This window comes from Ambystoma mexicanum, chromosome 1q (assembly GCF_040938575.1).
Source record: "Ambystoma mexicanum isolate Mex_15411 chromosome 1q, UKY_AmexF1_1, whole genome shotgun sequence".
Taxonomy (NCBI): Eukaryota; Metazoa; Chordata; class Amphibia; order Caudata; family Ambystomatidae; genus Ambystoma; species Ambystoma mexicanum.
In genome coordinates, this window is record NC_090922.1 from 994486132 (window position 1) to 994513418 (window position 27287).

Genomic DNA, 27287 nt, shown 5'->3' on the forward strand with positions numbered 1-27287 from the left:
TCAGCCTTCCTGATTTGAAGGAGAGAAGGGGCCAGCCTGATGTCAGGCAGACTGTTGTTTCATATTCTCAAAGAACTAAACGTGGTGCCACTATGGATAGTCCCATTTGTAAAGTGTGAGGTGATGTGCGTATGCTTCAGGTGGGTGAAGAACCTAATCTCGTCTTGCGTTCTCTCTACTTTTATGAGTAAGAAGCTCACAAGGTCTTCAAATATCATACTGGATGTTGTTACAGCAGAGACAATACATTTTTGGGAGATAAGAGGTCTAAATATGTTGAATATCTCTTGCACACTTGTATTCTTGCAGTTTTGTGTGGTGGGCAAATCAGCATTTTTTAATGCAATGACTGAATGCATGAGTTTGGCAAGGTTATCCTAGTAGTTGTGTTTTCTGTAGTCTTTCTTTGCTTTCTAGTGTTAGGTGGAGTGAGACCAGCACAATTTAATGATTTTCTTGTGGGCGTATCTTAGATGTACGCTTTTGGAAGGTAAGTCAAAGCAGCTGTCAGTAGGAGATGCATGCCCTGTGTTGGTGCCGAAATCTCAACTCGGTGCAAAGAATTGAAATTTGAAGGAATTTTGTCTGAGGGTGCCCCTATAAAAGGTCCTTGTGAGTAGATGTGAGCAGCACATGCCTCGTGTGTTACCATGTGCAACTGTGGCCTAGTTATTTTGTTTAGCCACAAAGTATCAGTTTAATTTAATGATTCATTGAGAACATGAGGCAGCATGTTAATTTTGGTTGTTGGTTGGGCTGCAGATATCAATTACACAACAGCAGTACAATTTTGGTTGTGCTAGACATCTTTGCTGAATTTGATGTTATATTTTCTAGCTGTGACGTCTCTCTGGTTGGGACTTTATTGGTTCTGTTTGGAGACTCAAGCATGCTTGAGTACGAGGCAGCTTTGCTGTATGAAGACAAATTGGTTAAAAAAAAATATGCAACTCAATTGCTCCTTTCAATTGGTGAACTCAGAACAGTGCATTTTACTTACAAAAATATACATATTGAATGCAAATAAGTGAAGCTCACTGTGCCCTTCAATGAGTGAGATAAAAACAACAGGGCAGAGCCTAAAAAACATGTGCCTATCAATGAGATGAGCAATGGCACAAAAATGCGCCTGCACAATCATGCATCGCATTGCGCTGCACGTGTTCAGAGAAAACAACCAAAAATGCACTTTGCGCAAGAGAGTGCAAACTGTTGTGAAAAAGATGTGCAAATAAGTGCAACATAAGAATGATTTGATGCTAATGAAATATGTATCAAATAAGGCAGCCCATGCCCACTGCTTATAGAAAAAAAGGGAACTCTCTACCACCAGGGGACTGTGCTCCAATTGTAATCAGACTTTTGGGGTCCTGTGTAGCAAAGACCAATTGTCAGTTGCCTTTTGATTCTAAATCTACTATGCTTCAAATGAGGTGGTGAACACGTCTGAGGTATCCAAAGTAGGAAACCTGAACTTGCTATGTAATGTAAAAAAAGTAATAGCTGTATGCAGGGGTGGACTGGCCTACAGGGATCTCTGGAGATTTACCGGTAGGCCTCTGCATCCTGGGCCTCTTTTGTGTGCTAACCTATTGCATTTTCAAATGTTCCCATATGAAAAGCGTTGGACTCGCTGAAAATATGTAATACGGGCTGTGCGAAGGAACACAGCTAACTCGAAAAGTCTTGCTAATCTGTGAACATCTGGCGCAGTGGATCAGAACCATACCAGTAGACATAAAAGGGAGTGCTATCATAAAGTGCTATCATAAAGTACATCTGCTACCTCGTAATCAAACACCATGCCAACCATACATTGCCCTTTATGGGCACAGCAGTGGCTAAGACCATGACAGTGGAGTCCTTTAGGTCTCCAGTCACACGCAAGAATACAAAGACCACATGCCTACTCACAAATTCATACTAAGCAACTCATGAAAAGAGTCTTGTAAAATAGTTTAACTTTCCAGAAATGGATATCGATTACGTGGATGGTAGCATTGGTACTGCTTTGCCTTATGAAAAGGCCCCATGCTGTCGCATCCTCTCATTTATGGAATCTACCCAATCCTGATATGTTTTGTCAGACGTAGAGGGACATAACATGCGGCATACAACCTTGTCAATGGCTGATGAAATCACTACTGACTTCTCGGTGTAAGGACTCAGAAGCAACCAGGGTATCCCAAGAAGCATTGATTTTGACCCAAAGGTCTTGCCAAAGAAAAATAAGAATGTCTTTATCAAGCCTGGCCAGAAATGGATACGTGTTACTGATTAGCACCATTTGATTCTTTACATCCCTTGAAACCTTTAGAATGTGGAAACATGACTTTTGGTGCACTCTTAAGTTCACAGAGACAGAAGAAAGTTGAGTTAGTGTCTTTTCTGAAAATACTACAGACACTATTGCCCTACCTACAAAAATGTTCTGAAGGCTTGTGTACCTACTCGAGAATGTGTACTGTTAATAGAAGCTGCATATCTGAGTGCAACATACGATGGAAAAAGATACCTATTTCAGAGCACTTCTAAACATTTCTATGACTCAGACACACCACAATCTTTAGGGTGCGGCAAATCCAAAGGATTCAAACAATGGTTGCTCCATCGAAATGGTGTGTGTTGCAGAGATTTCATCAGATCAAACAAAATCTGACGAGATGGAGGAATGGAGTCCAATCATTGGCATTCCAGGTCATGTCTAAAACCTTTCTGAAGATTTACTTCACACCCACATCATGAAGATGGAAACGCTGACACAGCATTTTTCCACAGAACCTGATATGTAAAGGAGAGGAACAGAAAATAATTGTGAGTCTTTTACTATTCCACTATTGTGCACTTGTTTATACAATAAAGATGTAGGCTGTACCAGGAGCACATAGGATAAGGCACCAAAGGCAGAATCAAAATGAGTGCTTGTTGTGGCAAGCAGTCGTGTCAATTAGGAGTAGCTAAGGTAGCAATCGCTAGCTCTATGTAGTAGCCTACATCCGGCTGCTTGCACCACCCAAGAAGTTACCATTCTTACTACTTATCCTTCATAAGGAAGTGTGCGTTTAGGTTGTTAGTGGCAGGTATCAATCACTGTATATTAACATGATGTTTCCTTGAAAAGTCTTACGTGATTGTTAATTTATTCAAATAATGCAATGAAACGCCGATCATTGCAGTAAAAGATAATGGGCCTCATTACGACCCAGGCGGTAGGGGGTTAACCACGCCGATAGAGCTGCCAGTGCCTTTAACCCCCTACTGCCTCATTACATGGTTTTACCAGGCATCCTTAGCGGGTCCCACAAGCAGACCAGGATTCTAACAACGGGCCTGTCGTTAACGGACCCGTTGTTAGCATCCTCCCCATTCCCATTGAGCCTATGTACCGGGTCCCGGTTCCTTGAATGGGGAAATACCGGGCCCTCCACGGTCGGTATGGCCCAGTATTTCCCCATTCAAGGAAGCCGGACCCGGTACCCGGTATGGGGGTAGCCATGCCACTAATAGCGGCATGGCTACCTCCATACTCGGAATGAAGCCCAATGTGGTTTAACATCTGGAAAGGTCATCTGGGCATCAAAGGGCACATGCCATCAGGTTTGATGCCTCTATTATTTAGGTAAAATGATGCACATTTCTTACCAGGATGAGAACCATACTTGGTACCCAATATGGGTATCAAGGAGCTGTGCAGTGAAATTGGATCGGCCCATTAAATGCATGTCTGAGTGCTGGGACCTATGAAGAACTCCATTATCAAAACCCAAAGATGAACGGGTAGAGGAGAGCATTGGAATAAGGCTCCAGATATCTGGAGCTGAGTCCAGAAGAAAGGCTACTCCACTAGGGCAGTACTATGTTCCAGATAAGCGGTACAGTATTAGATGGTATCTTTCAGCAGATAAAGATTCCAAACTGGGTGATGACATGTTAGACTCGCTCTCGGAAGATGGCGAGCTATTGACTATCCCCAGGCCAATGCTCCATAGGTCTCCTGTTCTCATCAGAAAGATCCTGCTCTCATCAGAAAGAGGGAGCAGGACAGAATTCCCAGCATCACAAAAACCAGATTCCCTTTTAGAAAAAGGAGCCTGACACATTATGAGCTGACTTGTCTCCAAATGGATTCATTTGCCCTCGTTGATGATTTAGGTTGAGAGTTCTCAGCGTTGGCTTTCACTGGTAGTGCAGCAACTCGAATGCAACAAGGCACAACAAGCTCATCAGAATATAAAGTGGTTATGTCAGGAATAAAAATGATCTCTATTGACTAGACAATTTTGGAACACAGCAGGCACATTGATATAGGGGTTAGGCCCTGGTGCGTAAAGCAGAAATCTTGAGTCGGGAACCTTTATTGACAGAGCCTGTTGCAAGATGGTAGCTGCGGTGCTGGGCCACGATAGTCTTTAGATGGTCTAGCAGCACCTCCACCATGAGCAGGGGACGCACTATCAAACCTTCAGTGCACGTTCAGCAGCAAATCATGAGAATTTAGTAGGAAATGTTACAGTCCAATCAGTGGAGAGAGCTGAAAGGATGGTCAACACGGGTGACGCAGCGTTTCCGGACCAATAAAATCATGAAGTCTGATTTCTATGTCAAGTAACCTGAAAGACAAAAAACACAGACATTAACAAATGGCAGTTCATTAAATCACACAAAAGATGGAGTACGTTTCTGAGCTAAAATAAATGAATTTATGTTGAACAGATCAAATGGATTTGAAGAAAGGAGCTATATTGTAACAAACACTGGTAAAAGCAACAGTGCTGGATTTTTGTAAACGCATGATTTGTTTAGTATAGAGTCAGGTGCATTGCAAGAGAGTGGGTGAGTGTATTGTTTGCAATGTGTTTGCATGTGTCAGTATTTTAGTTTCTGGGTTGTATTTTGTATATGTGCAATATTACAGTTGGAGTGTTGTACATGGTGTGTAACAGGCTGGGAAAAGCACAATACAAACAAGATGTGCCAAATGTTTAGGCAGGTAATATGGTCAAATGCCAGATACTTTGATAATATGAGCATGTGTCCTCTGAGTAGTCAAATAATATAGAATGTATTGCCATCGAGTCGATAGGTACTGGCACCAAATAAAAGGCGTTGCTATCATACGGCATATTTATATTAGATAGCCTAGTACTACTGACAAAAGCAAGACATTACCATCCGAAGCTAAGAACCAAATGTCACCTACTTCAATAATATGCCATGGTACTCGAATCATAGGCGCATGACCGTTCATATGATCTGGAACTCTCATATCTGATAGGTCTTGCCATTATATGACCAGCCATTCCATAGCACATGCCCAGTTAAAATCCTTAAATGCTACATATAGACAAGATAGGATTGTGAACTCCCATCATCAAACAGAACACAAAAAAACATGCACTAGCACATATGCAGGAACACAAATGAAGTAGATACTGATACACTCCCACATATTTATCCTTTCACTAAGATACAAATATGCATACACACATATGTATCATGGTGTGACGTTGCCGCGACGTATTTAGGTGCTGCTTGTAGCCTAGAAGAATCTAGTTAGCATGACATCAAAAGGTACCAGGAGTTACTTCTGACTCCCCAGCCCAACCAGTATCATCCAAATATACCTACCTGACATTGATGTTGAACCTATGTTTGGAATGTATCTAAGGGAGAATAGGGACATGTAAGGAACACATGTAAACCACATTGGGCCCGATTTATAGAAAAAGTGTATAGACCTTGCAAAGTACTATGCGCGTAAAAGTACGTTGTGCACAACTGCGCGTGAACATCTCTTTGCGCGTATCGCGTATTTATGGAATCCAAAGTGGTAAGTAACCTGACCCCTGAAGCAAACCGAGCTGCACTAGGAATGCCCACAACATGCCCACACGCAAACCAAAACCATTGCCAAAGACCAACCTATGAGCAAACTTTTGTGTCCAACTGTGGCCCGCAATCCAGCACCCCAGCGAAACTGCACACGACCCCCCGTAAGTCAGGGCTGCACTCCGGCGAAACTGCAAGTGAACCCCATGTAAATAATTGCTTCACCCATGCAAAATTACGCGCTGTCCTCTGTAAGCAATGGCTGCACCCCTGCTAAAGTACAAGCTACATCCCGTAAATCAAGGCTGCACCCTATCGAAACTGCGCAAGGTCCCCCGTAAGTAACGGCTGCACCCCGTCAAATTTGTGCAAGGTCCCCCGTAAATAATGGCTGCACTCCTGCAAAACTGTGCATGCTCCCCAATAAGCAACGGCTGCTTTCCTGGAAACTGTGCAAGCTCCCCTGTAAGAAACAGATGCACCCCTGTGAAACTGCAGAGCGTCCCCCTACTCCCAAGGCATAAAAACTGCTGCCAGATACCCCTAAGTCATAGGAGCCCCCTCTAGCACTGACAACACCTACCAGCCCCCCTCAACTCTGCCACTACCCCCAGGCAGCCCCCTCAAGTCCTGACACCAACCACCCCTCGTCTCCGCCACTACCCAGCCAGCACCCTCAAGCCCCCACACCACCCACCAGCCCCATTCTCTTCCAACACTACCTTAGGCAGCACCCTCAAGTCCCCATACCACCCAACAGCTCCATTCTCTTCCAACACTACCTCAGGCAGCACCCTCAAGTCCCAAGACCACCCACCAGCCCCCCTCACCTCCAACTCTACCCCAGGCTGCTATCTAGTCCTCACACTACCCACTAGCCACCATCACCTCCGCCACTACCCAAGCATCCCCATCAAGTCCACACACCACCCATCAGCACCCCTTGCCTCTGCCACTACCCCAGACAGCACCCTCAAGTCCTCACACCACCAACCAGACCCCTTACCGCCTTAACTACACCGGGCAGCACCATCAAGTCCTAACACCACACACCAGACCCCCTCACCTCTGACACTACCATAGGCAACACCCTCAAGTCCTAACAACACCCAGAAGCCCCTCTAGACTTCGCCACTACCCCATGCAGCACCCTCAAGTTCCCACACTACCCACCAGCTTCTTCCCTTCTGCCACTACCCCAGGCAACATCCTCAAGTCCCCACACCACCCACCAGCCCCCCTCACCTCTGAAACTACCCCAGAGAGCATCCTGAACTCGAGACACCACCCACCCCTCACCGCCAACACTACCCCAGGCAGTACCTCAAGTCCCCACACCACCCACCAGCTTCCCTCACCACCATCACTACCCCAGGCAGCACCGTCAAGCCCTGACACCACCCACCAGTCCTCCATCTCTCTGCCACTACCACAGGCAGCCCCCTCAAGTCCCCACACCACCCACCAGCCCCCCTCACCTCCGAAAATACCCCAGGCAGCACTCAAAAGTCCTTAAGCCACCCACCAGCCCCCCTCAACTCCAACAATACCCCCAGGCAGCAGCCTAACAGGGTACCACCCGCCACTCACCCCCTGAGATTGGCCAGTACCCCCAGGCTGGAGCTTTCGATCGACATTCCTACCAGTGCAATGTCATTGACCAACTCACCTCAACAACACCTGCCTGTAGCAAACACGAAGTACACTGGCCACATATCCACCTAAAATTTAAACAACTGGCAGCACTGCTGCAAAATCCATGTCCGGAGCTCATCACAGGACTCCCTGGTACATCGCACTGTGGGATGTTTTGACCCACTCTGCTGTGCCCTGCGGCATCACTGTGTGCTGGTGGCACCAGAATCATCATAATGGCCATGAAAACCCCATGCGCGCCAAAACCTAAGGAAATTGCACTCTACCAAGCACAAAAAGATGGCTGCCAAATCTACCATGCATGTTGTCAGTGGTGGAATGTAGACCGCACTTCTGAAACATGTCATTGGGCTGCCCAACATGTAAAAATGGAGCAGAGATGAAAAGCAGTGCTTGCTGAAAGAAATCCGAAATCTTGCAGTTAAATCTTTTCTTGGTTGCTGAAAATATGAAATGCTGGTCCTAAACACCCGCAAACATTCAATCTTCTTGTAGGGTGTCACATTTTACTGAGGTCAAGAAAGCATTGTGGAATTGCAATATCCTGGTAAGCTGAATCGGTCACAAAAACATCCACAGCCAGTTTGCCTGCCTGTGAAAACTGTCAAAATATGGGCGCAGTACCAGCGGCTGTCTGAAGGACTATTTCAAAAGCCTGTTTTAAAACTGTCAATTTGTACCATTAAGATCTGATGTCTAAAATCTAAGTGACCTGTTATCAAGAGCAAACTAGGTTGTAACTATTTAAAACTCATGGTTTAGAGTCTGGAATCAGTGTTCTAGATGTTTGTTTTAAAATTGCAAGTTTATTTTTAACAAAGAAAAATGTAACAAAGTGACTTTTAAAGTAAGCCTGTTTCAAGCCAAAACTACAAAACAACTTCCCCACTAGGCAAGGCACCTCCCTTCTGCTCTCTGGGCCAGGAAATCACATTAATGTGCTGATTAAGAGGGGAGCGGCACTGGGGCTTCTCTGGGAAGAGCACAATGGGCTTCCTCCCAGGCATGGAGATGCTAATCAGGAAGGATTGTGAAGGGCCTCTGCCAGAAGTAAGTGGGTGGAGATTGCTGCTGAAGCTGCAAGAAGGAGAATGAGGTAGGGACAGACAATGTTGTTGATTCACAATGGACAAAAAGCAGATTTCTAATAAGACTGATAATTTACTGTGGACAATTGTAGAAAAATATATAAACCCCAGACTTCTGAACCTAAATTATTGCTGCACATTTTAAGAGGAGCCAGAAGTCTGTGCTATGTTCTGGACATAACTGTCGAAATTGTGGTTTTATAGCAAATGTATTGATGTCAGGAGCTTGAAACCTCACACACTTATGCCCATATACAATGCGCACATGTGTACCAATTTTGGACAAACGAGATATTGAGTCCCGGACAAAAGTGCGAAATTCATTCAAATCCAGACCCAAGATACTACAATGAAGGGGATTGGAAGAATATTTGCTCCACAATTTATGTGATATAGATATGCTATTGTTATCAAGTTTGTAAAATTGTAAATATGTATTATATGAAAAGTAGATTTCATGTTCAAAAACCAAGGGGAGGATTATCTGACTCATAAAACCACATCATCATGATGACACACTGTTTTCTCCTCCAATCAAGGGAGAGAGCAGATTCTATACTATAGCCAAACAAGGGGGCACGCTTAGGATAATTCAGCATACACACCCCTTTATCAAATGCATAACTAGAGACAGGTGAGGACTTAGAAACAGACACATTCACCCACCAACCGATTGCTGGCAGAACACTTTGCAAGAGAACTATCCATATTCCAGACTGCAGAAACTTGGCAAGCAGAAAGGCCAAATTTCCATAGCTGAACCACTCTCAGCTAGGTCTTGAAAATTCCAGAAACCAGAATTTACCCCAGACCTCTAAGGGGAACCAAAGAACAGCCTGGCTGTGCTGTACTGCTTTCCTGCTAAGAATTATTGGCAGAATCCAAAAACCCAACCCAGTAGAGCTGTGCTGTGACCAGATAGCTGTGAACCAGAGCCATTGCAGATCCAGTCCAGTCCTACCGTGCAGTGACCAGAGCGTCTTGCTGATTGCAGACCAGAGCACCTTGCTGTCCAGTCCGGTGTGCCCAGCAGAATTCCTGTCCAGAAATCTTGACTGACCTGACTCCCTGACGGTTCTGTCCAAAACTATATAGTGAGTATCCTTAGTATAGGACTGTCACTAGCCTCTGTACTGTCCATAGTCATCCCTATCCAAACCCATCCTATTATACTCAGAACTGCATTGTTAGAATCATTTTTGAACTGCCTGAACTCTCTATCTCATCCCTATTATCTTCTGTACTAGTAGTCTTAAACCGATTTTTGCGCTCATATATATTTTTCTGAAGAAGGCGAGCATCTCGGCAGGCAAAAACCTGATCCAGAGAGCTGTCCTGGGCTGGTGGCTCTTCTATTGTGTAGTTTGTTTCTTCATAGTCCATCTCCAGTGTAAAGAAATCCTGCTTGCTTTTTTAAAAGCGCATCCTTGTTTTACAATTTGCCTCCATCTGAAAAAAACGACCTCCACAGAAATGTCCATAACTTCTTCAATTTTCATGCTAAAAATGGCAGGTAAGTATCTGCTTGTAGCTAACATCCCAAGCTTTCGAAAGTACCCAAAACCACATCTCAAATCTATAAAGTGTAAAATAGCTTTTCATTGCACCCGACCTCAAATTTAAGTTTTCACATTGCTTATTACTCTTAAATCATTGCTAGTGTTTGTCTACAACCATACAAAGCGGGTCCCATTAGAATTTAAATAATTTCAGTGATTTAAGCCCATTTTTAGTGTTTTCCCCATTCCATTCAAAGCCAACTTTAAAACCATTTTGACAGTTTGCCAATCAGTTCTGTTTCTCTCTTGTGTTTGCTGAAGGGAAATTGGGATTGATATATTTGCTTGAATTCTGTATTCCTGAAACCTGTTCTCTCTCCTTCTATCTCTCTACATTGCATATTGGGGGGTTGAGGGGTGTGCAGGGGGAAATAGTAACCACACTGCTATTTGATTTGAATATACCCACAGAAGTATTATTTCTGTGTTGCATTGTTTTTGCTCATTATTACTCCTTATGATTAAAGAGATTGTTTAAGATGAAGTGACGGATTGAAAGCACTTACAAGATTGGGGGCTCGTCATGAGATCTCTAAATTAGACATATCACTTGTGACAGTCTAATACAGCGTACTATCTGACGGGGTACATAAACCCTGGTGGGCTACCACACTGTGTTACTCTGTAAAAACACCCTTCAATACGAACACTCTAAGGAATTTGGCCTGTTTTGCAAAAATAAAATAACTTCTCTAAGTCAGAAAGGAAATTAATATTGCCGGAATGGCGAACCTAGTAGAAATTAATATGGCAAGGGTACACCTACTGCACAAATTATTTGTCAGGGGTGAATGGACAGAACAGGATCAGACCGTTTGGTTGCAGGAAATTAAAGAACAGGCCACTACCACAGGATTAGACATATGGAAGGATCAGGGTCCATTACACATGGCACTTAGTGAATTGTACATGGCCCCTAAGGTAAAAGAAGAGCAAAGTAAAATTACCAGAACAGCGGCACATCTATACCTCCATATTGGAGCAATACAGGAAAAATATGCTGAAAACCTAGATCTGGCAAATAGGCATGTACAATCACTAGAAAAAGCCCAAACTGATCTGGACTCTGCAGAGCAAAGGCTACAAAAGAGCCTAGAATCAGAAAATGAAACCGGACAGTACCTGGTAAAGATAAAAGGAGATCTGGATATCCTGCAGCAGGAGAAGGTAGAGCGAGTGCCAAGAAAGTTTGGACTCCCTACTATGGAGCCAACAAAAGCTGGAGCAGCAACTGACCTACAATAGAGTATGTGCAGAGCAGATAGTCACCCTGCAAAACCGCCTAGACCAAGAAAAAGAAGAAAATAATAAATTAATTCTCAAAGATCTTGACACCCAGTCAGAATTTGATGAAGAGCACCAGAACGCTGGTGCACTTCAAAGACAAAGGGATGACCTGGCTGCACAGGGGGGTACTCTAATTCAGGAAAGGGACACCCTAGGCCAGGAGGTCAGTTATCTAAAAGCCAAAATAGAGGAAAATCACCTGGCCCTTCGGGGACTGGGTGAACTCCAAAAAGACCACGGAAAACTGTTAGAGCACGCCAGGAGGGTGGAAGATGCTCTAGCCAAGAAGGACCAGGCCAGTAAGGACAGGACTCAGGAGGTAACCCTCCTGCAGCAAAGATTGGCCCAATATTCTAAAATGACCCAGGAAGCACAGAGAGACAATGAGGCTCCATAGGCAGGTGGCTATGCAGGAACAGCTAATGGAGACAAGTAAGGCATTGATAGAAGAGCAAACGGGCCAGATTCTTGCATGGCAACAGGGAGTAGGGCCTGAGAGAGATGAGGTCCGCTGGGAAAGGGAAACACCTGAGCATAACCTCAGGAACCCTAGTACCAGAGACTTTCCTCTCTTCAACTCCATGGACTCTGCCACCCCCATGTCAACTGGCGCACATGAGCCATGGGCCAGGGGGATGGCAGACTTCAACCCAATGAGGAATATGGGGCTCATAGATCAGCACCCCCGAGGAATGGATGGAAGGGCATCTGTGTATGGGTTCCCAATTGCTAGAGCCATATTCTCTGATCAGGGAGACTCCAATGAGGGGAGGGTCAGAGAACTGGATCATCAAAAATATAATTTACCCAGAGACCAGATGGTAAAATTTAGTGGGGAACTCCATGAGAGTAGGCCCACTAAGGGCATCCTGAAAACCTCTTCCCAGCTAGGACAGTGGGGGGGTATTCAGCCAATCCTGGGAGCAACTAAGAATCAGAAGACTCAAGACTCAGAAGACTCAAGAAGTGCCACAGGGCTCAAGAAACTAGGCCCCCACATTCTGCCAGCCATTCCCTAGCTCGCAGAATGCCCGAGAGCCTAGCAGACCAGACAGGCACCTCTGGTAGCAGTGCCTCTGTGTCAGAGGATGAGTGGACCAGGGTCAACCGAACCAAAAAAGCCAACAAGGTCAAGAGGGCCTTGCAGAAACAAAAAGAACGTTACCCCTGAAAATCTGATCCCACTGATCGCACCGACCTTGAATGCCATTCCGGATCACACAGATCCCTTCATGATGGTAGACATATACAATAGAGTCATGCTCTCATCTCTTGATGTCATAGCCCCATTGAAGCAGAAAAAGAGCAAACCTCGAAAACATATCAACTCGTGGTTCTCTCCTCACCTTAAAGCCCTCAGACAGGAAAAGCGACACTGTGAAAAAACTTGGAGAACACATCCTTCAGAAAAAAATAAGAAAAATCTGAGTAGAATAGCATCCCAATATAAAAAAGAAATTATCCTGGCCAAACAAATGTCCTACAGCACTCGAATCTCACAAGCCAAATCCAACACCAGAGAGCTCTTTACAATACTAAAAGAGGTTGACTCCCCTATCCAAGCTCCTGACTCGTGCCTCAAGGACAAAAATTGGTGCACGGGTATACAAAATGCCTTAGCAAACAAAATCTCCTCTCTCAAAACGAAGATAAGCATTAAAAAAGATTCCCTTCTCTCGCCACTAAACCAAGTATCCTCATTCCCAAAAAGACTCACCATACTCAGTCGCACCCCCCTGCGCACAATCCCCATTTTAACTTCCACAAAGTATCCACCAAAGAGGTAGAAAATGTTATTCTCACCCTTAAGCCATCGAACTGCCACGTGGACCTATGCCCTTCACAATTGATAAAGGACGCGGCTCGTGATCTCGCACCATTTATTACCAAACTAATAAATGCATTATTCACATCAGGCACCGTACCTAACAACTTGAAACAATCTTGGGTCCTACCCCTGCTCAAAAAAACGAATCTAGACCCCTCCACTCCCACTAATTACCGCCCTATCACTACAGTACCGTTCCTTCTTAAAATCCTCGAAAAAACAGCATACCAACAAATCCAACATTACCTCGAGCACTATCATCTCTTAGGAGTCCCACAATCGAGCTTCAGGCCACAACATGGTACCGAAACTGCACTCATAGATCTTAAGGCACAGATAGATTAGCTGAGAGATCAGGGTAAGACTGCACTACTGCTACTTCTTGATCCCTCAGCTGCCTTCGACCTGGTCGACCACGAGATCCTATGCGACCACCTACAAAAAGCAGCCCATTTCTCTCAAGAGGCAACTGACTGGATCCAATCCTTCCTAAATAACTGCACGATGAGAGTCTTCTCCCTACTAGCAGCAGCCGACCCAACGCACATCACCTGTGGCGTGCCTCAGGGATCCTGCGTCTCCCCAACAATGTACAACATCCTCACGAAGCCCCTTTATCGATGGTCTAGATGGTCTGGGTATCACCTACACTAATTACGCTGATGATACCCAGATCCTCATCCCGGTGATGGGGGATAATGACAAGGATTTGGCCCTCGTCAATAAGGTGTACCTCATCATCCAGGCATGGATGGCCACACACGGTCTATGCCTGAATGATGACAAAACAGAACTCCTCATTCTAGGGTCCTCACATAACCTCAACAAACTAGACCAAAACTACTCCTCTTTCATAATTGACAACAATAAGATTACTGTAGCCAAGGAGGTCAAAACCCTCGGCTTCTACTTAGACTCCACTCTCACCTTCAAAAAAAAAGTTAATGCTATGGCATCCGCCACATCCTACACATGCAAACTCATCAGAGCAGCCAAACCTTTTCTCTCTCCTTCTAACTGCATCACACTAGCCAGGGCTCTGATTTTGTCCAAGTTAGACTATTGCAATGCATTATATGTAGGCTGCAACAAATATATTACGAATAAAATTCAAATCCTTCAGAACAATGTCCTAAGAGCGGCCCTCAGTATCCCAAGGAAAGCCCACATTTCTGACTCCAGAAGGTCTGTCAACTGGCTATCTACTAAAGACAAAATATTCCTCAAATTGGTTTCTCTGACTCATAAATGCCTCCACCAAGCAGCGCCTCAATACCTCATCACTAGATTCACCAAACCTACTTCTTCTCGCCCCTCTAGAACGGCCAATTCCAATCTCCTCCTGGTGCCCAGGTTTAAACGTATAATGTCGGGAGGGAACAGCTTTCCTGTAAAAGCAGCACAATTCTGGAACTCCCTTCCACCTCCTTGCAGGGAGGACCTCCCCTACTGCCAATTTAGAGCTAAGACCATCCACTGGCTCAGGGCGCACAATATATAACAACCTCCTGCTGCCCTGATGCTCCACACCACAACGATTGTAAATATGTACACTTAGGTTGTCTACTGTTCGGCGTAGATACCTTTCATGAGATAACCGGCATCGTGCATATAGTATTGCTTATATTGTATATTTCTGTAACGTATACCTCTTCAGAGTGATGTGTTTCTTTTTGACGTTCGCAGCACTGTAACCACAGCTGGACCTCATTCCTTTGTATGTAACTAAGCTTTGCAATCCTCTTGATGCCTCTGTGCCTGGCTAGCCCCAGGTTAGATGTGCAATTTAAATAAATAAATACTAAATACTAAATGCTCAAGGATCCCCTAAAACAAATAAAAGCCATTAGGAGCGTCATCACGCCTTATCATAAGAATGTAAAATATTCGGTTTGGGAGCACCTTCAGCTATTTGAACAAATGATGGAAACTTTCCATTTGAAGGACAGCCAAAGCTGTATTCAATATTTAAAGTGGACCTTTTCTCCCGAGTACTCGTGCTTCTTTGTGGGGCTGGAGGATCAGAATCATTCCAGATGGTCCACCTATAGGGCAGTCATCTTGAAAAACGTTTCTATTCACAGGAATCCTCAGGAGGCTCACAAGGCAGCCTATAACTTGCAATGTGGGGAAGATCAGGCCCCACAGGAATTTGTTCAAGAGTTAAAACATGCCTTCGCGCTGACCACTAGAAGGGTGCGCACTGACAACAAAGAGTTTGTAAATACTTTCTTCCATGCTCTCCCTAAGTATAGCATGACCCAGCTAGTGAGGGACTTTCACAAGAAAAGATCACTAGACTGGGTCATTGAACAAGCCACACGCATTTATGAGGTGCAAAAGCCACCCCTGCTGCTGCTAAAGTAGCAGAGGTGAAGGTTGCTCCCATTTTAGATTTAGAGATGGGAAGGCCTAAAAATCTGCCCGCACAGAATCAAAACAACCCCAAACTCAGAAGGCCCTCGGGCCAATCACAAACAGGTAGCCAGGGAGGCAATCCCACAAATGGGACCCCTAACTCTCCTGACTACATCAGCCCACGCTACAAGGGCAATAGACCCATCCTGGGTTATGTGTGGACTCCTCCAGACCCAGGGGGGGATCCTACCAGACAGCAGCTCACCCAGGGAACTTCCCTCCTCACTTTCCCCAGGAGGGAAGTAATCCCCCAAATACTGGACAAAATTTCTTTCCAAGATACCCGCCAAACTTTAACGCCAAAACAATCCATCCTTCTTTCCCCACTTTCCTGAGCCCAGACAGCCCAATCCGGGAGAGGGGAGGCCAAGGGTGGAGGGGTACCCACATTTTCCTAACCCGGGGTATTTTGGGAGAAGGGATAGCTACCCTTCCCGGGATCAGCCCAGGGGAGACATGAGGACCCCGTACCAGCCCGAGTGGATGTCCCAAATAGAGCGCCAAGTCCAGAACATGGCACAGGATCTGGGTCGCATGCTGAGGGCTCAACAGAACCCTCAGATGAGCATGGCGGCACAGAATGCCTCAAATCCAGGACCTGGTGTTCCAGAGCAATGACGGGGGAAGAACCCTGACAATACACCAGTTCCCAGGGAGGAGGCACAAGTGGAAGGGGGGGTTTAAAGCCTTGGAGGAAGCTTCCCAGCTGGAGGAGGCCGCTGAGATAGCAAAACCAGAAGTCTTTCCAGGCTTCAGGCAGATGGTTGAAGAGAGAGTCAACCTAGCTGATGCCTGTGAGACTCTGGAGCAAAAGCAAAAATGTAAACAAGTTTTCTTAGATTTTCAAGATCTCTTTGCGGTGGACTCATATGATTGTGGTCGCACCGACATTCACACCACAACAATTCCCACGGACCCTGGCATGACTCCAGTGTTTGTGAAGCAATATCGCTTGCATCTCGCATCAATGGAGTCCCTTACTGAAATAATTAAGAACCTTGAGTCCCGTGGGATAATTCGTGCAGTCCACAGCACCTTCAATAATCCAGTGCTGGGGATTTTGAAGCCAAACGGCCAGTGGAGACTCTGCGCCGACCTTAGGGAGCTCAACAAACGGGTCCATACTTCCCGATGGCCTCTCCCCTACATTGACCAAGGGCTGGCCCAGATCCAGGGGTCACAGGTATTCACTGCAATAGACCTGACCAATGGGTACTGGACTGTACCTGTCAGTAGGGAGGAACAATACAAGCTGGCTTTCACCTTCGGGGGGCAGCAATACACATGGACCCGGACTCCCTTCGGATACATCAACGCCGGCAATGAATTTCACATTTTTCTACACAAGGCCATGCCCAACCTGGGTGAAAGGCGTAACCTGGCCTATGTAGATGATTGTTTTAGTCAAAAGCTCAACTGTGGAGGAACACATAGCAGAGATCCGTTATGTTCTGACACAGTTGAGGGCTGCTGGAGCAAAACTCTCCTTTCAAAAGGTACAGTGTTGCAGAACCCGTGTCAATTTCTTGGGGCATGAGATTACTCTTCAGGGTCTCTGTCCCCAGGAAAAGAAAGTGGAAGCACTTAAGAAATTAAAAGACCCCACAACTCTGCGGGAACTAAGGAGCCTCTTTGGACTAACTAATTACAGCAGAAAGTTCATCAAGGATTATGCAGAGATCATAAGACCCCTGATCCGTCTTTTGAAGGGTGAGCCAAGTGGGAGTGGGGTCCAGAACAAGCCAAGGCAGTAAGACAACTCAAAAGAAGCCTCTCACAAGCACCTTGCCTAGCTTACCCTGTCAAAAACAAGGAGTTCCTCTAGGAGTCAGGGTTCTCAAATACATGCTTGACTGCAGTATTATATCAAAAGCATGACAAGGTCAATAAAGTAATCTCCTATGCAAGTAAAACTTTATCCTCTGTGGAGGAAAAATTCAACGATTGTGAGAAGGCACTCCTGGCAATGGTGTGGGCATTGAAGAGTTACCGCCCGTTTATCCAGGGGGAATACATCATAGTGGAGACTCCACACCAGCCTGGGCAATATCTCCAAAGTGACAGAATCCAGGCCGAAAATGTGAGTAAATACCCAAATTACTTCCTGGATTCTGTCAATGAAAGGCTTTCCTGTGGAGTTCAGATATGGCCAAAACAAGAAGAGTCCCCTCGCGCAAGGTCTGGCTGACTTGCATGATTGTGCCAGAGAAAACTGTCTCGAGGAAGAAAGTCTTAAAATCAAGGACAACATGGAGGCATGCCTTAATTCCCCACACAAAGTCTATGAAGAAGACCAGTGTGAGGGAATACCCACTGTCTATGTGGATGGATGCTCCTACCATGTTGACAACAAAGGGGAAAAATAACTTGTGGCTGGCGTAGGGAATGCATGGGTGAACGATGCCCCAGAACCCTGCGCTGGGTACAAAATCGGTCCCCAAAGTAGTCAAGTGGCAGAGTTGATGGCTGTGCATCAAGCCATCCTCACTGCTGTCCAACACCAACTCCGCGACTGATCATAATCACTGATTCGGATTATGTACGGAACGGGTTTGTGGAGCACCTGGTTAACTGGAAAACCAGAGGCATGCTATGTGCTAATAACAAACCATTAAAACCTGGGAAATTAATCCAAAATATTGATGATCTGGTCACCTCGAATGGGATGACCATCTAGTGGAAAATGATCAAGAGTCATTCTAAAGTAGAGGGACCAGACAAAACTAGAAATTACCTAGTTGATCAGGTGGCCAAAACCAGAGCCATCCAAGGGGATCTACTTGAGATCAAGTCCCTGTTGGAGGAAATCCAGGTCACTGCTATCACTAGATCCCAGACAAATGCTCACAATGAATTCTCAACTGCACAATGGAGTAAGGAGACCACAGATGCTGATTTGATTACGGCTCAAAAAGCGGATCCAATAATTGGTAAATTTTATCAACACATTGAGGACCCTGAGAACTTTCCCCTGACCGATACCGATTGCATAGGGAAAGAGGACCGCATAGTGTTGATGAAATGTCCAAAAATGTTCCGAATCCAAGACGGTTTGTTGGTGAGGAGATCCCTAGCTGGCCATGATCAGTGGGTGGTCCCTACCTCATTCCGAAGCCTGATGCTTAGTCACGCCCATGATGCGGCCACAGCCAGTCATCGGGGGTTTCATACAACACTTGAAATCTTAAGAAAGGTTGCATACTGGCCACACCTGGGGCAGGACCTCGACCAATACTTGAAGGGGTGTCTTGTGTGTGCACAATTTCAGCCAACATCACTCACACACCATGCTCCCCTCCAAAAGAGGGGGATGACACTGCCTTGGTCAGATCTACAAGTCGATTTTATCGGGCCCGTGATTCGCTCCTCTGTGGGGAACAAGTACACGTTGACCATGACATGCTTGTTCACTAAATGGGGGGAATGTCTCCCGGCCCCAAATTGCAAGGCAGAAACAGCAGCTGCCCTGATGATCAACCACATATTTTTGCGTTTTGGACTACCCCAAAGCATCAAGTCAGACCAAGGTAGCCACTTCTTGGGGTCAAAAGGAAACTACACATTGCCTACCGGCTAGCCTCTAGTGGTGGAGTTGGGAGATACAAGACAATTGTGAGCATATCAAAAACATGTGTGGCAGATTCTGGGCCAAGTTGGGACATTTGATAACCTCTTGTCCTGATGGCCATCAGATCTATCCCTTCTTCTGCAAAAAAAATGGCACTGTTTGAGCTCATGACTGGATGAAGGATGGTGCTTCCCCAGCATCTGCTCGACAGAACCCAAGAGTAGACCTTGATAAATGCCTCCACAACTCATGTGTATGTTGAAAATCTGAGAAAACACCTTCAACATGCTTTTGCCTATGCTCAGCGAAATCTAGAAAGATCTGCAGACAGTATGAAGACCCACTATGAACTTAAGACAACTAGAAAAGAATACCAAGTAGGAGACCGGGTCTACTTGTACAATTTCCAAAGGAACCAGTCCAAACAGCGCAAATTTCTTACTAGCTGGCGGGGACCATTTGAAATTTTAGACAGAATCTCAACAGTAGCCTAAAAAATCCATATCCCCAAAGGCAGTTTGGCAGAAGGGGAAGATAAGTGGGTCCACAACAACCAGATGAAGTGCTGCCATCCTCGGCACACTCTGCAGCAACTAGAGAATTCATCTGGAAACCAAGAGGGGACATTCCAGGTCTCTAGGAAATTCTGACTGTAAAAAACATTCCATCTGTATAATCAGTAATAATTGCAAGTAGGAAAGAGTGTAAATTATATATCAAATGTATGCGCCTGCCCCACTACATGAATAGTGGTGGGGAAATGTCTACAAAAATGCTCTGTTTTGTCATCCTAGGACTGAAACCATGGGGTATTGCTCCATACACTTCCATCTGGAACCGGCGAGGAGAACCTGTCGATCCACTATTGATGGGAGAAGCAGACACATTTTTCCACGTGGATCGAAAAGAAAACTGAACATTCCAATCTCCCGACTTCCCCTTGACGGGCGGGTAAAAGTCTGCCGCGAGGGGGGGCTTTGTGGGATGTTTTGACCCACTCTGCTCTGCCCTGCAGCATCACTGTGTGCTGGTGGCACCAGAATCATCAAAATGTCAGCGAAAACCCCATGCGCGCCAAAACCTAAGGAAATTGCGCTTTACCAAGTACAAAAAGATGGCTGCCAAATCTACCAAGCATGTTGTCAGTGGTGGAATGGAGACCGCACTTCTGAAACATGTAATTGGGATGCCCAACATGTAAAATTGGAGCACAGATGAAAAGCAGTGCTTGCTGAAAGAAATCCAAAATCTGAATCTTGCAGTTAAATCTTTTCTTGGTTGCTGAAAATACGAAATGCTGGTCCTAAACACCTGCAAACATCCAATCTTCTTGTGGGGTGTCACATTTTACTGAAGTCAAGAAAGCATTGTGGAATTGCAATATCCTGGAAAGCTGAATTGGTCACAAAAACATCCACAGCCAGTTTGCCTGCCTGTGAAAGCTGTCAAAATCTGGACACAGTACCAGCGGCTGCCTGAAGGACTATTTCAAAAGCCTGTTTTAAAACTGTAAATTTATACCATTAAGATCTAATTTCTAAAATCTAAGTGACCTGTTATCAAGAGCAAACTTGGTTATAAATATTTAAACTTCATGGTTTAGAGTCTGGAATCAGTGTTCTAGATGTTTGTTTTAAAATTGCAAGTTTATTTTTAACAAAGAAAAATGTAACAACGTGACATTTAAAGTAAGCCTGATTCAAGCCAAAACTACAAAAAAACTTCCCCCACTGGGCAATGCACCTCCCTTCTGCTCTCTGGGCCAGGAACTCACATTCATGTAGAGGGGAGGGGCGCTGGGGCTGCTCTGGGAAGAGCACAATGAGTTTCCTCCCAGGCATGGAGATGCTAATCAGGAAGGATTGTGAATGGCCTCTGCCAGAAGGAAGTGGGCGGAGATTGTTGCTGAAGCTGCAAGAAGGAGGCTGGGACAGACAATTTTGTTGATTCACAATGGACAAAAAGCAGATTTCTAATAAGACTGATAATTTACTGTGGACAATTGTAAAAAAAAATATATAAACCCCGGGGGGTACACCAGGGGTAGCCATCAGACGAGAACTAAGCTTACAATCCTTAGAATGTACACTGACCTCTAACTCCATTATGTTATACAGGAAATGCAGAATGGCCCACAGCAACAAGGTTTTCAGGTTGCTGAAATGTGAAATGGAAATGTGAAATGGATACCAAAAATTGTGCCATGTTAAAATCCTGGCAAGATGAAAATTAAGCGGTTCTAAATAACATCACATCAAATGAAGAAGAACTCATCAACAATCCATGTAAAATCCTAAGAAAAATAAAAGATGACGACTGGGACTCTACAATAGATAACGCAGCGAAATTGAAACTCACTCTCCATCTACCAAGCAACACGCTAAAACGCAACGAGTTGCAGAGTTATGTAAAGCAATGTCCAAGCAGGCAGGCGCGAAATTCAATTCTGCGAGCACGTCTCAATCTATGTAAAACGAATGAGATTCTGCACATTCGAGGCCAAGCACCAACAATGGTTGCCGTTTTTGTGAAAATGGCTCCTATCCACCAAAAGAGACCATAAGACACCTGATCATGTTATTCCCAGCCACTGCCACCATCAGACAACAATATCTATCGCGAATGGCAGGCTTTGGCATTTTGGCTGAAGAATACACTTGGTGGTGCCGGCTCATTGGAGGCGAGAAAACAACATGGAAGATAGCAATGGCCAAAATGATAGAATACATTGAAAAAAACTTACTTAATGATGAACGAGGTCATTAAGTAGTCAAACAAACATTTTCAATACCCGACGAATTCAGCTGGATTCTGATACAACATCTATCCTGTGTCAAAGTCTTGTCTTTTCTTGTTTCCTGATGAAATTCGCAAGTATAAATGTATTATAAAAAATCTTATTTGATTAAACAATAAAAAATAAATGAACCCTGGACTTCTGAACCTAAATATTTGCTGCACATTTTCAGAGGGGCCATTACTCTGTGCTATGTTCTTGGACATAACTGTCGAAATTGTGGTTTTATAGCAAATGTACTGATGTCAGAAGCATGAAACTTCACACACTTATACCCATATACAATGCGCACATGTGTACCAATTTTGGACAAACGAGATATTGTGTCCCGGACAAAAAGTGCGAAATTCAGTCAAATCCAGACCCAAGATCCTACAATGAAGGGGATTAGAAGAATATTTGCTCCACAAAGTATGTGATATAGATATGCTATTGTTATCAAGTTTGTAAAATTGTAAATATGTATTATATGAAAAGTACATTTCATGTTCAAAAACCAAGGGGAGGATTCTCTGACTCATAAAACCACATCATCATGATGACACACTGTTTTCTCCTCCAATCAAGGGAGAGAGCGGATTCTAGCCTACAGCCAACCAAACAGGCGCCTTTAGGATAATTCCGCATACACACCCCTTTATCAAATGCATAAATAGAGACAGCTGAGGAATTAGAAACAGAAACATTCACCCATCAACCGATTGCTGGCGGAGCAGTTTGCAAGAGAACTATCCATATTCCAGACTCCAGAAACTTGGCAAGCAGAAAGGCCCATTTCCATAGCTGAACCACTCACAGCTAGGCCTTGAAAATTCCAGAAACCAGAATGTACCCCAGACCTCTATGGGGAACCAAAGAACAGCCTGGCTGTGCTGTGCTGCTTTCCTGCTAAGAATTATTGCCAGAATCAAAAAACCCAACCCAGTAGAGCTGTGTTGTGAACAGATAGCTGTGAACCAGAGCCATTGCAGATCCAGTCTAGTTCTACCGTGCAGTGTAAAGACTGGAGGGGGGTGTCTGCACTTCTGCTCTCTATATGGTAGAGGAGAGGCACAGAGGACCCCAGCCAAGATTCTCTATTCGGTAGCTATGGTCAAGCAATCAAGGCCTAGCTTCTCAGGAAGGTGATGCGGGCTGGTCCTTAAGTACAGTGTAGTCCCCAAGCACCCCTGCACATTGTATCGGTTAAAACACAGTCTTTATATAATTAATATTCAAGGTTATATACAATATCACGATAACGTACTTTGTAATCGGTTATCTATAATGGCAAATATATACAATTCTACGTGGTACCACAATTACTATTAGATCTCTTTAAAGTGCATCAACTGTACGGTTAAATGTCACGCAAATCAGTTAATAAAGGAAACCAACAATAGATATAAGAGAAAAGCAGTTGGTGAGCAATTGGCAAAATACTGGCATCGTTACCTAGACAAAGTTCTGCATGGAGATCCCCCCACCTGGGCAACCTGTAGAATAAAGAGATATAACAAGCCCAGTCCATATATTGTTCACAAGAGACTTCCCAATAGTTCTGCAACCCCAAAGTACCTGGCGCTGTAGCGTTCCTTGTCGGGGAATCGACGGCCCAGTGCTCATTGACGGGGAAGCGTAAACGTCCTGCAAGGAAGAGGCTTACGGGGCACCTCAGTGTCGATAGTTCTGGACAGCAAAGAGTTTGAATAACTGTGGTCCAGCAAGGGCGTTGAGTCGTCGGCGTCTCTGTGGTCTTTGGGTGGCAGGAAACCCACCGACGGATGCTCCTCGGCGCGTCAACAGTCAGGCCTTCTCCAGCAGGATACATCGGCGACGATGCGGACGAGAGCGTCCTTGGATCAAATGAAGTTCTTAGGCAAACGGGAGCATGGCCGCTCCGGTCGGCGATGGCGGTCTTCGACAGTGGCAGACAACAGTCCGGGTGCTTCTCCTTGGGATTCCGCAGCAGTCCCTGTCTCGGGTCAGCAGCCTGTCGAAGGTCTGTCTACCAGGGAGCTTTGGCAAAGATCAGCTGGTGCACGATGGTCCCTCGTAGCTCGGGAAGAGGGCGCCTTACCAGGTCCTCTCTGGGTCAGTCCTTGGAGACACAGCAGCTTTCAGATTGATGAAGGAGAGCAACAGCAAGTCTTCTCTTCCAGCAGGGCATCAAGGTCACGCTTCAGTTACTCCAGTTACTTGTCGTAGTGGACTTCAGCTTCTGAACACGAATTCTAGCAGTGAGAGGCCCCCAGATATACTAGTTGATCTCCCATTCATTCTGCTGGGTCACACTCTGGCAACCAATCAGTCAGAGGGCATTCATGCAGGCAGGCAGCCAATCAGGTGCATAGTGCATCAGGCCATTCACTTCTCTCCAGACACTCACAACAAGTTATGTGTATTGGGACAAGTACCCAGCCATTCAACACTCCACACTGCATTCATACCAGTTTCGGGCAGGGCTGTCTCAGTCATTGGGGGTTATTACGACCCGGGTGCAAAGGGATACTGGGCACCGGTAATGACACTGGTGCCTGTAATCCTTTTGCATCCTATTCCGAGGTCCCTTTGCGGGTCCCTCCCTTAATGCCTGGTTTTAGCAGGCGTGAAGGACGGGACCCGCAAAGGGATACCGGGGTCAATAACGGTACCGTAACTTACGGTACCGTTATTGCCGCCTTCCCTCTTCCCATTGAGCCCTATTGGGGCTCAAATGGGAATGGGGAATGGCATTTCAAATGGGGACTTACCGGTCCCGCAAAGGGCGGAATGGACCTGTAAATCCCCATACCGCCACGTAAGTGGCGGTACCGCTAATAGCACCATGACTAGCACCAACCTCGGAATGAGGGCCATTGTGTCAAACATCAGATACTAGACACCCACAACACAGAATGTGTATTTGTCACACACTCCATTCACCCAGGTCCCACCCACAGGCGTACCCACAACATACAGTCATTGGGAAGGCTCCAACCAGTCTGGCCTGGCCTTCACAACAACACCATATATGGAACTTCCACCCAACAGCCGGTCAGGGGGAAGGGACAGAGTCAGGGCTTCCCAGGACTTCGGGAAGATCAAGGTAACAGGCGATGGAAGGCAAGAGGCCATGGGGGCCATTTTGTCTCCATCAGGAATCTACTGATTCCAATGACAGGGCCTGGGCATCCCAAAATGGAGGAAGCTCAGGGCACCAGTCAATTCAGCACTGAGCTGCCACCAGCCAATACCCTGCTCTGTGGGTCACACACAGGTGTCCAAAAACATAAACTAGGGGCACAGGGTTGCACCCCTACCCACGGGTGCCATAAGGGTATCCCATGGGTCTCTTCACCAAAACCAAAGGAGAGAGCTGCACCGCCAGGAGTACCACATGAACTGCTGCGCGGAAAACACGACAGAACACATGATAAAAAGCAGTAAAGGACAAGGATACGGAGGCCCTGTCCCTCCGATGCATTTCCAGCATCACATGCGGTTACCAGAGCGCCTTGCTGATTGCAGACCAGAGCGCCTTGCTGTCCAGTCCAGTGTGCCCAGCAGAATTCCTGTCCAGAAATCTTGACTGACCTGAATCCCTGACGGTTCTGTCCAAAACTATATAGTGAGTATCCTTAGTATAGGACTGTCACTAGCCTCTGTACTTTCCATAGTCATCCCTATACAAACCCATCCTATTATACTCAGAACTGCATTGTTAGAATCATTTTTGAACTGCCTGAACTCTCTATCTCATCCCTATTATCTTCTGTACTAGTAGTATTAAACCGATCTTTGCACTAATATATATTTTTCTGAAGAAGGCGAGCGTCTCGCAGGCAAAAACCTGATCCAAATACGTCCTGGGCTGGTGGCTGTGCTGTCGTGTAGTTTGTTTCTTCATAGTCCATCCCTAGTGTAAAGAAATCCTGTTTGTGTTTTTAAAAGCGCATCCTTGTTTTACAATTTGCCTGTATCTGAAAAAAACGACCTCCACGAAAATGTCCATAACTTCTTCAATTTTCATGCTAGAAACGAAATTTAAGTGTCTGCTTGTAGCTAACATCCTAAGCTTTCCAGAGAATCTCAAATCCTTATAGTTCTCTTGCGATCGCGATTACCACGCGCGGAAAAGTTTGCTGCAAATTTTGTCTCAGGAGATTTCTATAAAGTGTAAAATAGCTTTTCATTGCATAGACCTCAAATTTAAGTTTTCCCATTGCTTATTACTTTCAAATCTTTGCTAGTGTTTGTCTATAACCATACACAGCAGCATCCCATTAGAATTTAAATAATTTCAGTGATTTAAGCCGATTTTTAATGTTTTCCCCATTCCATTCTAAGCAAACTTTAAAACCATTTTGACAGTTTGCCAATCAGTTCTGTTTCTCTCTTGTGTTTGCTGGGGGGAAATTGGGATTGATATATTTGTGTGAATTCTGCATTCCTGAAACCTGTTCTCTCTCCTCCTGTCTCTCGACATTGCATATTGGGGGGTTGAGGGGTGTGCAGAAGGAAATAGTAACCACACTGCTATATGATTTGAATATACCCACAAAAGTTTTATTTCTGTGGTGCATTGTTTTTGCTCATTATTACGCCTTATGATTAAAGAGATTGTTTAGTGTGACATCACCCAATTGGTGATTATTGTATCCCCATTAAAAATAGTGTGATTATCTTGTGAAAATACCTAAATAAATATTTTAACTTTGCAAACCAGCCTGATTCCTGGTTCAGTGTGACAGGGGGGATTCAAAGAGAGGGGCGTGATATAAGTGGTACATCGTTCAGAATAAAAGAACTTATAGACACAAATAATTAAATAAGGGTTTCAGTTGTGCATTCCACACTAGGCATTGACTTGGGTGAAGTGCCGGATTGAAATCACTTACAGCACTTATCTGCACATCAGCAGGACTGCATAACTTCACAAAAGCAACACTGTGACCATACCATGTGCATGTGACATGCCAATGAAATACAATGCAATGAAGATATAATTCTGCACATGTGCCATTGCAATGGACTCAAAGCACTGTGAATGGCTGTGTAGGCCCCAAGTGTGGGACATCACATCTAATCTGTGTGTGCATAGTAGCCCATACAAAGGAATGAAGGAAGTCAGTGAGGTAGGTATTCATGGGGTGGCAAAGCCCCCACAAGTGACACACGTCCAACTGGCATGTGGGTGTGTGATGTGAAAGCTGTCTGGGAGTGTGCCAGTCACAAAGATGGACAATGTCCACAGGCAGACCAAATAACAAAGAATCACAGAATCCTGCATGTCAGT

At 45.2% G+C, this 27287-nt stretch overlaps 1 protein-coding gene across 1 annotated transcript in view; it reads right to left on the minus strand.

The window, feature by feature from the left end:
- Positions 1 to 2809: 2809 nt before the first annotated feature.
- DNAJB4 (DnaJ heat shock protein family (Hsp40) member B4) overlaps positions 2810 to 27287 on the minus strand; it is a 358470-nt gene continuing 333992 nt past the window's right edge. Inside the window, exon 4 of the mRNA XM_069641647.1 lies at positions 2810 to 4610. The gene's annotated coding sequence lies outside the window, so the exon portion shown is untranslated. The remainder of the gene's footprint in view (positions 4611 to 27287) is intronic.